Raw genomic sequence first — 15,642 nt, forward strand, 5'->3', positions numbered from 1 at the left:
TCATCTTCTTGCATCCTTTTTTGCAACAAATACATTTACATTCATGTTATTTGTCCTTTGTTCTCAAAGAGGACCAATAACATTAGGAGGATGATGTCTTGACTTGAAAGTGAATTGGATTTAAGTGAGATAGAGCTGGGCAAAGTCTTCAGTCCACCACTTTTCCAGGATCATCTAAGTCTGGTGGCAAGACATAGCTAAGGCTTACTGGTGATTATCCTAGATGCAATAGGAGACTTTAGGTTTTTCTGAGGAAACAACATCAATGGGCTACATCCTCAAAGTATTGTTATAATACTTAAGTATATATGGGGACACTCTTATTGATTAGGAAGAAGTACGTAGTCGAAATAGTCCCATCTCAGAAAAAGAAATAGAAAAAGCTATTAACCAACTTCCTAAGAAAAAATCCCCAGGACCAGATGGATTTACATGTGAATTCTACCAAACATTTAAAGAACAACTAACTCCAATGCTATATAAACTATTTGAAAAAATAAGGATTGAAGGAGTCCTACCAAATTCCTTTTATGACACAAACATGGTACTGATATCTAAACCAGGTAGATTGAAAACTGAGAAATTAAACTATAGACCAATCTCCTTAATGAATATTGATGCTAAAATCTTAAATAAGATATTAGCAAAAAGACTTCAGAAAATCATCCCCAGGATAATATACTATGACCAAGTGGGATTTATACCAGGAATGCAGGGCTGGTTTAATATTAGGAAAACTATTAGTATAATTGACCATATTAATAATCAAATTAATAAAAACTATATGATCATCTCAATAGATGCAGAAAAAGTATTTGATAAAATCCAACATCCATTCCTACTAAAAACACTTGAGAGTATAAGAATAAGTGGACTATTCCTTAAAATAATAACGAGCATATATTTTAAATTGTCAGTAAACATCATATGTAATGGTGATAAACTGGAACCTTTCCCTGTAAGATCAGGAGTGAAACAAGGTTGCCCACTATCACCATTACTATTCAATATAGTACTAGAAACGCTAGCCTTGGCAATAAGAGCTGAGAAAGAGATTCAAGGAATTAGAGTAGGAAATGAGGAAATCAAACTCTTTGCAGATGACATGATGGTATACTTAGAGAACCCCAAAGACTCTGCTAAAAAGCTATTAGAAATAATTCAGAAGTTTAGCAAAGTTGCAGGATACAAAATAAATCCACATAAATCCTCAGCATTTTTATACATTACCAACACAATCCAAGAGCAAGAGATACAAAAAGAAATTCCATTCAAATAACTGTCGATAGTATAAAATATTTGGGAATATATCTACCAAAGAAAAGTCAGGAATTATATGACCAAAACTACAAAACACTTTCCACACAAATAAAGTCAGATTTAAATAATTGGAAAGACATTGAGTGCTCTTGGATAGGCCGAGCGAATATAATTAAGATGACAATACTCCCTAAACTAATCTATTTATTTAGTGCTATACCAATCAGACTCCCAAGAAACTATTTTAATGACCTAGAAAAAATAACAACAGAATTCATATGGAACAACAAAAGGTCGAGAATTTCAAGGGAAGTAATGAAAAAAAAAAGTTAAATGAAGGTGGTCTAGCTGTACCTGATCTAGAACTATATTATAAAGCAACAGTCACCAACATCATTTGGTATTGGCTAAGAAATAGACTAGTTGATCAGTGGAACAGGTTAGGTTAACAGGACAAAATAGTGTACAACTATACCAATCTAGTGTTTGACAAACCCAAAGATCCCAACTTTTGGAATAAGAATTTATTATTTGAAAAAAACTGCTGGGAAAACTGGAAATTAGTATGGCAGAAACTAGGCATGGACCCACATTTAACACCACATACTAAGATAAGATCAAAATGGGTCCAAGATTTAGGCATAAAGAACAAAATCATAAATAAATCAGAGGAACATAGGATAGTTTACCTCTCAGACTTGTGGAGGAGGAAGGAGTTTGTGTCCAAAGGAGAACTAGAGACCATTATTGCTCACAAAATAGAAAATTTTGATTACACCAAATTAAAAAGTTTCTGCACAAACAAAACTAATGCAAACAAGATTAGAAGGGAAGTAACAAATTGGGAAAACATTTTTACAGTTAAAGGTTCTGATAAAGGCCTCATCTCCAAAATATACAGAGAATTGACTTTAATTTATAAGAAATCAAGCCATTCTCCAATTGATAAATGGTCAAAGGATATGAACAGACAGTTTTCAGATGATGAAATTGAAACTATTTCCACTCATATGAAAGAGTGTTCCAAATCACTATTGATCAGAGAAATGCAAATTAAGACAACTCTGAGATACCACTACACCCCTGTCAGATTGGCTAAAATGATAGGAAACGATAATGACGAATGTTGGAGGGGATGCAGGAAAACTGGGACATTGATGTATTTTTGGTGGAGTTGTGAAAGAAGCCAACCATTCTGGAGAGCAATTTGGAATTATGCTCAAAAAGTTATCAAAACTCTGCTTATCCTTTGACCCAGCAGTGCTACTACTGGGCTTATATCCCAAGGAAATACTAAAGAAGGGAAAGGGACCTGTATGTATCAAAATGTTTGTGGCAGCCCTTTTTGTAGTGGCTAGAAACTAGAAAATGAATGGATGCCCATCAATTGGAGAATGGTTGGGTAAATTATGGTATATGAATGTTATGGAATATTATTGTTCTGTAAGAAATGACCAACAGGAGGAATGCAGAGAGGCTTGGAGAGTCTTACATCAACTGATGCTGAGTGAAACAAGCAGAAGTAGGAGATCATTATACACTTCAACAATGATACTCTATGAGGATGTATTTCTGATGGAAGTGGATATCTTTAACATAGAGAAGAGCTAATCCAATTCCAATTGATCAATGATGGACAGAATCAGCTACATCCAGAAAAGGAATACTGGGAAATGAGTGTAAACTGTGAGCATTTTTTTTGTTTTTCTTCCCAGATTATTTTTACCTTCCGAATACAATTCTTCCTTTGCAACAAAAACAACAACAACAAAATTCGGTTATGCACATATATATTGTACCTAGGATATACTATAAGATATTTAATATGTATGGGAATGCCTGCCATCTGGGGGGGGGGGGTGGAGGGAAGGAGGAGAAAAATTCAGAACAGAAGGGAGTACAAGGGATAATGATGTAAAAAAAACATTACTTATGCATATGTACTGTCAAAAAAAGTTATAATTATAAAAATTAATAAAAAAAAAAGGAAAAGAACTGAGAGTGGTGCAAAAGGAAGTGCAAAAAACTAATGAAGAGAAGAATGCCTTGCAAAGTAAAATTGGCCGATTGAGAAAAGAAAGACAAAAGCTCAATGAGAAAAATAATTCCTTAAACTTTAGAATTGAGTAAATAAAACCTAATGGCTTTATGAAAAATCAAGATACAATAAAACAAAACAAGAAAATGGAAATGAATAGAAAAAATGTGAAATGTCTCAGTGGAAAAACAAGTGACCTGAAAAATAGATCCAAGAGAGATAGTTTAAAGATTACTTGGTCTTCCTGAAAGTCATGATCATAAAAAGAGCCTGGAATTTTTCAAGAAATTATCAAGAAAAACCTGTCCTGATATTCCAGAATCAGAGGGCAAAATAGAAATTGAAAGAAATCACTGATCACCTCCTGAAAGAGATCCCAAAATGAAACTCCCAGGAATATTATAGCCAAATTCTGGAACTCCCAAATCAAAAAGAAAATATTGCAAGGATCCATAAAGAAACAAGTATACTGGAACTAAGTCAGGATAACTTCAGTTCTTCTACATTAAAAGACTGGAGGACTTGGAGTATGATATTCCAGAGAGCAATGGAACTAGAATTATAACCAAGAAACACCTTCCCAACAAAACTAAATATAATCCTTCAGAGGAAAAGGTGGTCATTTAATGAAATAGAGAATTTTCAGCATATCAGCACCATGGCAGCAAATTGTCTTAGGAAGATTCTGAAGATCACTTGGTATCTTAACTAGACACTGAGGTCCTTTCTTGAACTAAACTGCCAAGCATTCAGACTCTACTGCAGAAAACACAACTCCATTGGGTTTGCCACATTGTTCAAATGCCAAATGTATACTTGCCAGAAAGACTATTTAATAGAGAACTCACAAGGACAAGCACCTATTTGTGGTCAGAAAAAGTGATACAAGAACAGTCTCAAGGTCTCTCTTAATTGATTGCACAACATGAGAGACGGTGGCATATGACCATTGAGCATGGCATGTCTTCACCACAGAAAGTGCTGTAGTCTATGAGCAAAAAGAACCTGTAGTAGCTCAGAAGACCTGTGAGATGCCTGAAGTTAGAGAATCTGCCCCAAATATTCATAGGGACTATTTATGCTCAACCTGTGGTAGAGTCTTCCAGGCTCATTCTGATCCTCTTTGAGAACAAAAGACAACCATCATGTATGTATGTGTGTGTGTGTGTAAATATAGATAGATAGATAGATAGATAGATAGATATAGATATATATACACACATATATTTTAAAAACATAATACACATATATATGTTTGTATATACACATATATTTATATATATAGTGCCAAACTCTTATCTAAGAAATTTGATACGATAACTTTTTACCATTCAACTAGTTCCCTTCTTGTCTTTGATGTATTGATTTTAGTTTTCAGAAACTTTTCAGTTTCATAGTTATTTATTTTGTTTTCTGTGAGTAAATCTACCCCTTGTTTAGTTCAAAATACTACCTATTAGTGGTATGTGATGGATAAAGCTTTGAGCTCAATATAATCTCGTTTCTATAATCCTCCTCCTTCCCATAATCCTTTCCTCTTTTATTTTTCTGCAGGATAGGATAGATTTTTATACTCATATTGAGTGTGTATGTTATTTCTTCTTTGAGTCCATTCTAATGAGAGTAAGGTTCACTCATTCACCCTCTACTCTCCCTTTTCCCCTTCACTGTAAAAGCTTTTGGCTTTTATGGCAGATAATTTATATCATTCCACTTCTTCCTTTCCCTTTTTCCCTCTCTAACCTCTAAATTGTATTTTTTCTAAATATTATCCTGCATATTCGACTCACACCTATGTCTTTTATATATATAAACTCCTTCTAATCGCCATAAGAACAAAAAGGTTCTAATGAGTTACAAATATCATCCTCTAATGTAGGAATATAAACAGATAAACTTTAGTAAGTCCCTTATCCTGTCCTGAATCATGTATTTGAAAATCAAATTTTCTATTCAGCTCTGGTCTTTTCATCAGGAATGCTTAAAAATCCTCTATTTCATTAAATTTCCACCTTTTCCCCTGAAGGATTAGACTCAATTTGCTGGTAGGTGATTCTGGTTGTAATTCTAGCTCCATTGCTCTCTGGAACATCATTATTCTAAGTCCTTTAGTCCTTTAATGTAGTCCTTAATGAGGAACTTGGGAGTTCTGAAATTTGGATAATATTCCTAGAAGTTATCAGACTGTGCATACTCCTTGACCCAGCAGTGTTTCCACTGAGCTTATAAAAATGTTTGTGGCAGCCCTTTTCATAGTGTCAAGAAACTGGGAACTGAATAGATGTTTATCCATTGGAGAATGGCTGAATAAGTTATGGTATATGAATGTTATGAAATATTTTTTTTGTAAGAAATGATCACCAGATGATTTCAGAGAGGTCTAGAGAGATTTACCTGAACTGATGCTAAGTGAAATGAACAGAACGAAGAGATCATCATACTTGGCAGCAAGATGATTATACAATGATCAATTCTGATGGACGTGGCTCTTTTCAACAATGAGATGATTCAGACCAATTCCAATGATCTTGTGATGAAGAGAGCCATTTGCACCCAGAGAGAGGACTATGGGAACTGAGTGTGGTTCACAACATAGCATTTTCACTTTTTTGTTGTTTGCTCACAGTTTTTTTCCTTTCTCATTTTTTTCTGTCTGATTTGATTTTTCTTGTGCAGCAAAATAATTGTATAAATATGTGTATATATGTATATATATACATATATATATATACACACATATATATATATATATATATTGGATTTAACATAGATTTCTACCATGTTTAACATATATTGAACTACTTGTCATCTAGGAGAAGGGGTGGGTGAAGGAGGGGAAATTGGAACACCAAGTTCTGCAAGGGTTAATGTTGCAGAATTATCCATGCTTATGTCTTGAAAAATAAAAAGCTTTAATTTAAAAAAAAATAGAAAGAAACCTCGATAAAAGTGCATATATCCTGTAAATACATGTAAGATAAAATAAAAATATATTAATAAAACTGAAAGTGACAAAAGTAAAAAAGAAAAAGAAAATAAAGTAGGGCTCTGTTTCCAGGGTGGAGGATGCATTGTCTCAAGCTTCAGGAGTTTTGTGCAACTGTTTTCAAAGATCCTTCTAGGGACCTTATCACAAGCTCTCTTTTCTATCTTGGAGCTTTTAAGGGTATCTCCATCCCACTGAATCTATAAGAGATAATGTGCTAAAGCAACAGATATAATGTGCTAAATCATGCTTTGTTAGCACCAGGGTTATCCAGATTTCCTGGGTTGGGGCTGAGGCTATGCTGATGTGATCTACACTGGGGCTACACACTGCACTTTATCCTGATGTTACAGACTCTCTTTCTTGACCTTCCAAGTCCTCCCTTGTGACCTGGACTGAGAGATCCAGAAGCCTTTAGCACTGATGCTGATTCCCACCTAGCTGACAATGGGTCTGGGCTGGGGCTGGATTTGGAGCTGGATTGCATTGGAGTAGTCTAATTATGTGCTGAACTCCCTTTTCTACCAACCTTCCAAGTCCTCTTTAGTGTATCTGGGCTGAAAGTCTAGAAGCCACCAGTACTGTTGTTGATTCAGAGGTCAGGGCTGGAGCTGAGTCCAGGGTTGTACTGGTGCATCCTGCATGGGGACTGCACACTGGACTCCCACCCTAGTTTCATAGGACTTTTCTGCTGACAATTCTAAGTTGCCTTCAGCTGGAAAATGCTCCACTTTATCTTTTTTGGATGTTTTGTTACTCTAAAATTTGTTTAGAGTCATTATTTAAAGGAATTTGGAGCAGTCTGGGGGAGAGGTTGGGTGAGTTCTTTCCTTTACTCCACCATTGGCTTTTTTTTTTTTTTTTTTTTGTCTACTCGTTACTTTGCTTTTAACTCTTTGTTAAAGTAGAGCTCTGTTTCCAGGTGGAGAGTGCACTGTCCCAAGCTTCATGGATTTTGTGCAGCTGTTTTCATAGATCTTTCAAGGAACCTGACCACCAGAACTCTTTTCTGCTCTGGAGCTGTGAGGAGTATCTCCACTCCAGTGAGGCTATAAGATCTAATATGCTAAACCAATAGAGTCCTTCCTCAGTGCTTAGTAAAATGACCTCCTGTAAGCTGAGGTTTCTAGAAGCTGCCACCACTACCACTGTCAAACTTCAAGTAGTTTTCAAAGGCCTTTTCACCTTGCTGACACATCTTTCCTGACAATTTTCCAAGTCATATTTGGTGTCTTTGAACTTCTTATAGGCCTAGGAAATGCTAATTCCACTGCTAATTCAGTGGCTTGTAGACCCATTCCTTCTTTACTACCATCTGGGCTGGAGCTGGGACTGAGGCTAGGGCTGGGGAACTGCACATTAGACTCCCACCCTGGTACCACAGACCTTTCCTGCAGATTGTTTAAATTGTCTTTAGCTGGAAAATGTTTAGTTCCATTTTTTTTGTATGTTCTGATGCTCAAAATGTGTTTAGAGTCGTAATTTAAAAGAATCTGGAGTAGTTTGAAGACAGCACAACAAGTTTCTGTCTTTATTCCATCATCTTGACTGCACCTCTAGAAATTTGTATCTATGTAGACTAAATAATGAAATGCACACATAGTATTTATCCAATCCAGCTGTCCAACATGGTGTCATTGAATAGTCACAAAGTCTAGAACTACTCATATTTATATCTATACAAAGTAATGAATTAAAGGTGGAAATTAAATAAATGGTGAAATCAGAATGGCATAATAGTGTGAGGAACTACAACTTAGCATGTCCAAAGTGCAAAATGTGAATGAAATAGAATATGCATCTGACAAATTCAAATAACCTTTCAAAGATGAAATCTAGAAAAACAAGAAGGGAATTGCGGACTATGCAACATATGAACCTCATTTTCATATGAACAGGCCAAAGGAGGGAAGAATATATATAATACACTGAGTTAGGTAAAGAAATTTATTTTGTGCAACAGAAAAAGAAAAGGAGAAGGGGCTAATGGAAAAAGGATTGGGAAGTAAGAGGAAGGTTAGATTAAAGGAGGCATTATTATTCACAAGAAAAACAATTTCTTAGTAAAGAAAGCAGTTTTTTAAAAATGAAAAGTGTAAGAGGTCAGAAAAAGATTTTAAAGCAATTCCTGTGCTGGAAATGGGCACAAAAGTGGGCATAATTTGGCCTATTACCTAGTTTGGAGTCACAGAAGGCTGAGGGGAGTTTTTGTCAGGATGGAAAGAAAGCAAAAGCTGGTCACAGTTCCAGGATGAAGAGGAATACTAGTATTTGCAATTTCTTTTTTTATTATTATTTATTTTGTCTATTAAAAAACAGAATAAGAAAAACAGAAAAGATATACAAAATGAAATAAAACAAAACAGAACAGATCACTGTCATGTGCACAGCAGAATAGCAGAGAAGCACTTGCAATTTCAAAGAACATGGGCCCTACCCGAATTAAAAACCAGAGTACAGATCAAGAAAATAGTAATAACACTTCTCTCTGGGTCAGGCCACCTTGAAATCACTGAAAATTTACAGATATCCCCTTCTACTCCACCCAAAAGCAGGTGTGAAAACAGCAGTAAGAAAAAGCCTTTTATGGTCAGGTTCTTTATTGTTATTGTTTGTTCATTTTTCTAGTCTATTTTCTTATTTTGAACTATAAATTAAAGTTGGTCTCTGCTCACTTGGGTGTGGATGGGTGGTGGTCACTTGTTTCAAGTTCATTAAAAATAGAATTGACCAAATGATTTTTTAAAAGTACAAAAACTCACTGAAGAAAAGAATCCTTTAAAAAAGCAGAATTGTAAAGTGGGCAAGAGATTACAAGAGCTCACTAAAAAAAAAAAATAACAAATTAAAAATTAGAAGTGGACAAGTGAAAGTAAATGACTATAAAAAAAATCAAAAAGATGAAAAAAAGGGAAAAAAGAAGAAAATGTGTAATATCTCATTGGAAAGCAACAGACTTGGAAAATAGGTGGAGGAGAAATAATTTAAGAATTTTGGGATTACCTGGAAGCGCGAATTTATTTCAAGAAATTATAAAGAAAAACTGCCAGGATAACTTTGAATCAGAGGGCATAATATATATTGAAAGATCCTACTGACACATTTATGAAAATATTCTGGATATTATAGTCAAAATCTTGAGCTCCCAAGTCAAAGAATCAGAAAGAAAGCCATTAAAAAGAATTCAGATACCATGGAAGCACAGTTTGTATCACTCAAGCATCCTTTTCAGATCATATTGAAAAAAAATTATATTCAAAAAAAAAAAAAAAAGGGCTGTGGAAACAGAAAATTAGTTGAAAACCAAAATATTAATTGTAGGAATAATATCATTAAGGAAAATGTCAAAAAGGAGACAGCATAGCATAATTATGGAATGCAACCAAAGTATTACTTAGTGAGGAAAATATATCACTAAATGAAAAAGAAAAAAAAATGAGGAATTGGACATGCAACTACCAAAAATCCTGAAATGGAAGGCAAGTTTAATAAAAATGTAATGTTATAAAAAAAAAAAAAAAAAAAAAAAAAAAACATTGAACTAACTAGGGAATGATTTTATGAAAAAAAATTAAATATAAATAAGTAAATAAATAATCAAATAATTGATTTTATTTTTTAAAGCAAAAAAAAAAAAAATCTAAATTACCAGTATCAAAAATAAAACAGGTGAATTCACTACCAATGAAAAGGAAAATAAAATAAAATGTAGATATTTTGCCAATTATATTCTAATAAATCTGACAATCTAAATAAAATGGGCCAATATTTACCAAAAATGGGAGGAAGATTCAGGGAGTAAATTTGAAAATTTCAAGCTCTCCATATTTCTCCCATAAACAAAACAAATTTGCCCCTCAGGGAGAACATAAACTGGTGAAAAATCAAGACTTGGAGCAGAACAGGAGTCCTTCTAGAACAATCCAAGAAGATCCTAAGAAAGACACCAGGCTGGGATTAACAAATGTGAAGTGCAAACTTCATTTACTTCCATTTGTCCACTTCTAATTTTTAAAGAATTATTTTTTAGCTCCACAGAAAGATCAAGTTGGGGCTAACTGGATTTGGCTGAGACCACAGAAACTGTCACCTCCTGGGAAAGAGTAAGGAACTGGGGGGACCGTGTCTATGAAGACAGAGGAAAACTCAGCTGATTAGGAATGCCAGGCCCAGCTGTGCTGCACAGAATCTGCCCTGAATGATAAAGAGCCAGCACATTCAGGTAAGTGGCAGTGAGGCTGGTACTTGCAGGAAGGTGGAGATTTTTTTTGAAGTACCAGCTCAGAGAGGAGAGCTGAAGTGAAGCTAGAGGCACCATCCCTCTTCTCTATGCTTACATTAATATTTGTCATTAAAAAAAAAAAAAAAGAATGAACATGCAAAGAAGAAAAAACTCAACCTTAGAAGCTTACTGTGGGAATGGGGAAGACAGAGATTCATCATCAGTGGACAGTGAAGCAAAAAAAAAAAAAAAAAAAAAAAGCTTCTTCAACCCCAAAAGAATATATATGTACATTATAGGAATTTATAGAAGTGCTTTATAGAAGAAGTCAAAACAAATTTAAAAAGCAATGACAGATATTAAGGAAAAACTAAAAAAAAAGTTTAAAACCATCCAAAAAAACCCAAGAAGATTATGAAAAGGAAGTTTTGACAATTAGAATTGGAGGGCAGCTAGGTGAAGCAGTGGATAGAGCACCAGCCCTGAAGTCAGGAGGATCTGAGTTCATATCTGATCTTAGACACTTAATACTTCCTAGCTATGTGACCCTGGTCAAGTCACTTAACCCTAATTGCTTCAGGGGAAAAAAAAGAAAAGAAAAATAAAGGAAGAAAGAAAAAGAAAATTAGAGTTGGGCAAGGGGAAGACCAGTTAAGATATAAGAATAATAGACCAAGAATTAACAAAACAGAATATGAAGAATGAAAAATAGAACAGAATATGAAGCATCTTATAAGAAAAACAAAAGATCTTGAGAATAGATCTAGAAGAGAAAATATGAGAATAATTGGATTACCTGAAAGTTGTGACTAGAGAAAGAACTTTGACACAACAATGCAAGAAATAATAAAAAAAAATTTCCTGGAGAGAGAGAATACATGGGGAAAGTAGAAATAGAAAAAGTCCAACTCAAAGAGATCCTTTGTGAAAAAATACATAGGAATATATTGCCAAAATTTGAAGCACTCAGATCAAAGAGAAAATTTTGCAAGAAATAAGAAAAAAAAATTCAGATATGCTGGAGCTACAATTAAAATTGTCAACAGCCACACTAAAAGACTGTAGGTCCTGGAATCATATGTACAAGCAATCAAAAGAACTAGATTTACAGCTAAAAATATCATATCCCGCAAAATTATCCATAATATTGAATGGAAAAAATGTATGTCTGAGTATGTGTAGATATATATGAATGTTATTTTATATATGTATGTAAATAGATATGTACATATGTGTGTGGGTCTTTCAATGTGTATGTCTCTGTGTGTGTAATGTATATGTATATATATATATGCATGTATGTGTGGTTTTATATATATATATTTATACATATATATATGTATCTTGTATATATATTGATATATATAATACATGTGTGCTTAACTATAGTTAAGGCTATATATAGCCTACTTAGGGGGCAAGGGGAGGGTATGAGAAAAGGAGTGGGGAAAGAATAAAGTATAAAAGTATACAGCAGAGAACAAAAGAACTTGTTACAAAGAAGGAAAGACAAGATAGACACTCATGAAAATAATTTCTTCTACCATTATATATTATTTCTTGAACTGGATATTTATTGTTTTTTGTTTTTTTAATTTTTATTTTATAAGTATAACTTTTTTCATATTACATATGCATGGGTAATTTTTTATAACATTATCCCTTGCACTCACTTCTGTTCTGATTTTACCCTTCCTTCCCTTCACCCCTTCCTCTAGATGGCAGGCAGTCTTATACATGTTGAATATGTTATACTATATCCTAGATACAATATGCGTGTACAGAACTGAATTTCTTGTTGCACAGGAAGAATTGGATTCAGAAGGTAAAAACAATCTGAGAAGAAAAACAAAAAAAATGCAAACATTTTACATTCATTTCCCAGTGTTCCTTCTCTGGGTATAACTGATTCTGTCCATCATTGATCAATTGGAACTGAATTAGATTTTCTCTTTATCGAAGATATCCACTTCCATCAGAATACATCCTCATACAGAATTGTTGTTGAAATGTATAATGATCTCCTGGTTATGCTCATTTCATTCAGAATCAGTTCATGTAAGTCTCTCCAAGCCTCTCTATATTCATCCTGCTGGTCATTTCTTACTGAAAAATAATATTCCATAACATTCATATACTACAATTTACCCAACCATTCTCCAATTGATGGGCATCCATTCATTTTCTAGTTTTTAGCCACTACAAAAAGGGCTGCCACAAACATTTTGGCCATACAGGTCCCTTTCCCTTCTTTAGTATTTCTTTGGGATATAAGCCCAGTAGTAGCACTGCTGGATCAAAGGGTATGCACAGTTTGATAACTTTTTGGGTATAATTCCAGATTGTTCTCCAGAATGGTTGGGTTAATTCACAACTCCACCAACAATGTATCAGTGTCCCAGTTTTCCCACATCCCCTCCAACATAAATCATTATTTTTTCCTGTCATCTTAGCCAATCTGACAGGTATGTAGTGGTATTGCATTTCTCTGATCAATAGTGATGTGGCACACTCTTTCATATGAGTGGAAACAGTTTTAATTTCATCATCTGAAAATTGTCTGTTCATATCCTTTGACCATTTATCAATTGGAGAATGGCTTGATTTCTTAGAAATTAGAGTCAGTTCTCTAGATATATTTGGAAATGAGGCCTTTATAAGAATTTTTAACTGTAAAAATGTTTTGCCAGTTTGTCGTTTCCCTTCTAATCTTGTTTGTATTTATTTTGTTTGTACAAAGGCTTTTTAATTTAATGTAATCAAAATTTTCATTTCGTGATCAATAATGATCTCTGGTTCTTCTTTGGTCACAAATTCCTTCCTCCTCCACAAGTCTGAGAGGTAAACTAGCCTATATTCCTCTAATTTATTTATGATGTCATTCTTTATGCCTAAATCATGGACCCATTTTGTTCTTATCTTGGTACATGGTGTTAAGTGTGAGTCCATGCTTAATTTCTGCCATACTAATTTCCAGTTTTCCCAGAAGTTTTTGTCAAATAATGAATTCTTATCCCAAAAGTTGGGCTCTTTGGGTTTGTCAAACACTATATTGCTATAGATATTGACTATTTTGTCTTGTGAACCTAACCTATTCCACTGATCAATTAATCTATTTCTTAGCCAATACCAAATGGTTTTGGTGAATGCTGCTTTATAATATAATTTTAGATCAGGTACAGCTAGGCCACTTTCATTTGATTTTTTTTTTCATTACTTCCCTTGAAATTCTCTACCTTTTGTTCTTCCATATGAATTTTTTTGTTTTTTTTTTCTAGGTCATTAAAATACTTTCTTGGGAGTATGTAGGGGGACATTAGTATGGGAAGGATGTGAACCAACTTTTTCGGGGTATGGGCCAGATAGCTTATTTAGCTGACCTTACTAGGATATGGTGTAATGGGAACACAAAGGGTTTTGATTTATTTAAGATAGGTTCGAGTCCTAGAAATAATGGGGCTTACACCCCTATTTTTATCCTATCAAGATAATTCTTTTGTCAGACATATTTCTATATTTGTGGGGGAATACATGATAGAGTAATAGGTAAGGAGATGAATCATAGACACAGTGCCAATGTCAAGAAAATTTTTTCATAGAAGATACAGAAGTTGATCTTATCGAAAATGTGGATATGAAGCTCAGACTCATAGGAAGGCCATAGTAAGAAGCAATGTTTTTAATATGAAAGAGATGGAGTCAATGTGGGTGAGGTTAGTAGTAAGGGAGGATTCTAGGAATAAAATTGTGATAGCATTTATGGCAATGATGTTTGTGTATTCAGCTAAAAAGAATATGGCAAAAGGACTGGCTGCGTATTCTACGTTGAAGCTTGATACTAAGTTCGGATTCTCCTTCGGTCAGGTAGAAGAGTGCTCGATTGGTTTCTGCTAGTGTGGAGATGTATCATATTATGGCTAGAAGTCATGTTGTAATAATCAGTCATCAGTTTTCTTGGGTTGTTGAAAGTGTTTTTAAAGTGAAAGACCCATTGATTAATATAATGGATAGGAGAATGATGGCCAGTGATACTTCATATGAAATTGTCTGTGCAACTGCTCGTAAGGCTCTGATTAGGGCATATTTTGAATTTGATGCTCACCCAGATCATAGGATTGAGTATACTGAGAGTCCTGATAGGGAGAGGATAAAAAGAAGTCCTAGATTTAGGTCTAGAAGTGTATTGGGTATGGGTAGCGGAGATCAAATTGTTAGGGCAATAGAGAGGGCTAAGATAGAGGTGAGAATGAATATTAAAATGGAAGAGGTTAGGGGGCAGAGGGGTTCTTTGGTAAATAGCTTTACAGCATCAGTAAATGGTTGTAGGGGGCGGTAGGGTCCTATGATGTTTGGTCCTTTTCGAAATTTCATGTAGCCTAGCACTTTCCTTCGATAAGAGTAAGGAAAGCTACTGCTAGGAGAATTGGGATAATATATATATTAAGAAGTTTAAAATAAACATTTATTAAGAAGAGGGATTGAACCTCTGGGGATAAAGGCTTAAGCTTTATGCAATTACCAACTCTGCCATCTTAACAACCCTGTTCTTGGGAGGAAATGAATTATAATATTAAAATGAATTCATATGTTAGTTCTAGGGCTCATTCGGGATGTTGGCCCCATTTTTCTTATCCTTTCGTACTGGGAGAAATCAACTTACAGATAGAAACCAACCTGGATTTCTCCGGTCTGAGCTCAGATCACATAGGACTTTAATTGTTGAACAAACGAACCATTAATAGCGGTTGCACCATTTGGATGTCGTAAACCCTAATTTTAGATATGAGCTTTCAAATAGGATTGCGCTGTTATCCCTGGGGTAACTTATTCCATTGATCAAAAGATGGGTCAATTACTGGTATTAATACACTTAGATAGGTTAATCTAGGTTATTTCATTCAGAGGTTGTTTTATGCTCCGAGGTCACCCCAACCAAAGACTACAACTCAGGGCTTTATACATTTTTGTTCCAAAAGATTAAATGAGAGTATGTGGTGAGTTATGTGTCTTAAGCTCCACAGGGTCTTCTCATCTTGTATTAGTATTCCCGCCTTTGCACGGGAAGGTCAATTTCACTGATTGGGAATGAGAGATGCCATTCATACTAGTCCCTATTTAAAAGACAAGTGATTGTGC

Source organism: Sminthopsis crassicaudata, chromosome 2, assembly GCF_048593235.1.
Source record: "Sminthopsis crassicaudata isolate SCR6 chromosome 2, ASM4859323v1, whole genome shotgun sequence".
Taxonomy (NCBI): domain Eukaryota; kingdom Metazoa; phylum Chordata; class Mammalia; order Dasyuromorphia; family Dasyuridae; genus Sminthopsis; species Sminthopsis crassicaudata.